The sequence below is a fragment of the Carlito syrichta genome, unplaced genomic scaffold (genome assembly GCF_000164805.1).
Source record: "Carlito syrichta isolate Samal-C Ts95f unplaced genomic scaffold, Tarsius_syrichta-2.0.1 Scaffold312197, whole genome shotgun sequence".
Taxonomy (NCBI): domain Eukaryota; kingdom Metazoa; phylum Chordata; class Mammalia; order Primates; family Tarsiidae; genus Carlito; species Carlito syrichta.
The window spans coordinates 117,878-119,872 of record NW_007256293.1 but is presented as its reverse complement, the minus strand read 5'-3'; positions in this window follow the sequence as shown (position 1 = coordinate 119,872).

Below are 1,995 nucleotides of genomic sequence, written 5' to 3'. Positions count from 1 at the left end.
TTTCTAATTTACTTCTAGATAAACTATATTCTCTAGTCTAAAAAAAATAAAAGCAAGTAAAAATAAATAAATAAACCTGGTGATCAATGATGCAGTCGTAACCAAAAATGAGAAGATGGACGGCAGCGATGAGGTCACACTAGCAGAGCAAGACTTAGGAGCAAGGGGCTTTGTTTTGCAGGGGGTGGGGTGGAAAGAATATCAACTCCATCCTCAGGCAGATTGGGAACTAAATCCCATGATTGTCTCTCATTAGCTACAGGGCCTGGGGCAAGATAATTAGTTCTCCGGCCCACTTTCAACTTCAAAAGTGTAATGATAAGTTGCAGATCATCATGTAGTCCTGAGGATTGTATGAGACCGTGTTTATGTGGGTTTTGCATATAAAATTGCATCTCACTGCTTTGAAGATACGGACCTCAACATTTTTTATGGCCCTTCTAAAAAGAGAAATAGGCCGGGCACAGTGGCTCACGCCTATAATTCCAGCACTGGGGGAGGCCAAAGTGAGAGGATCGCCTGAGCCCATGGGTTCGAGACCTGCCTGGGCAACTTGGTGAGACCTCACGTCTACAATAAATCAAAAAGATTAGCCGGGCATGGTGGCGCGTGCCTGTAGTTCCAGATACTTAGAAGGCCGGGGATGAAGGATCGCCGGAGCCCAGCAGGTCGAGGCTGCGGTGGCTGGGAGCTGCCACTGCACTCTAGTCTGGGCGACAGAGTGAGACTCCGACTCAAAAAAAAAAAAAAAAAAAGTCAGGCGGTTTCTCTTGCCCATGCCAGCTCTGGCATGTCTCTCTATCACTCCGCTTTTCCTTCTGTAATAAACTGTTTGAAAATAAAACCAGGATAATTTTTTTCCTGTGAACACAATCATAATCCTCTATATTCAATAAAAATCTAAATTACCTTCAACATACTGTTTGCCAAAGCAGATGCAATTAAAATATATTTTAGAGCTATGATCTTTTGAAACAAAATCTTTTTAATGGCCAGCTTGGAAACATTCCAAAGAGTCCACTCTGCAGAATAATAGATTACCCCAACTTTTCCAGATTACTGAACGTTTATTGTGTTTTCTTTTTCTTTTTTGAGGTAGGTCTTGCTCTGTTGTCCAGGCTGGAGTACAGTGGTGTGATCGTAGCTCACTGCAGCCTCAACCTGCTGGGCTCAAGTAATCCTTCCGCCTCAGCCTTCCAAATAGCTAGAACTACAGGCGCATGCCACCATGCCCAGCTAATTTTTTTACTTATTGTAGAGACAAGATCTTGCCAAGTTGCCCAGGCTGGTCTCGAACCCCTGGACCCAAGCAACCCTCCCACCTCAGCCTCCCCAAGTTCTGGGATTATAGGCATGAGTCACCACATCCAGATTGAAGAGATCCTTCTGAAGAACTGGGCTGTTTGTGGACATGTGTATTTAAGTTAGCCTTGAGTTAATTTGTTTTTGGACCTAGAGGTCCTTTGGGCTTGCTTACAAGCCACACCTTCATTTGTAGTCTAAGCCAATAATCTTATCTCAATGTGTTGCATCATTCCCTTGGTACTGGTTTATCAGATATTTGATTATCTCAACATTAAGTTATTAAATCAAATAAATGAAAAAACAAACTCCAATAAATACAGAAAATGCACGCTGTCCTGAGTAACAAGAATGTATCCAGAGTTTTCTTTCTTCCCCTTCACTTGCACTGCTTGAAGAAATGCAGGGTGGGAGTCGGTGCCGAGCCCAGTCCTTGGGTTCAGTTGCTCAGACGCTCCCCAAAGCCCTTGAAATCAGAGTAAAAGTGGGGCATTCTGGCAGGCACTCCACAAACGTGCCGGCTAGGTAATTGTTCATCCATTCCACAGATCTGTGGCAGCGACTGTAATAATGCAGAAACAAGGGAAAGAAGAAGCACCACTTTTGTGAGACTGTTCACTATAAGTGTTACAAACAAGCTCATGCTTCACTCTGCTTGGTCAGAAACCCACATTTCTGGTTTAGGGCCAAGAA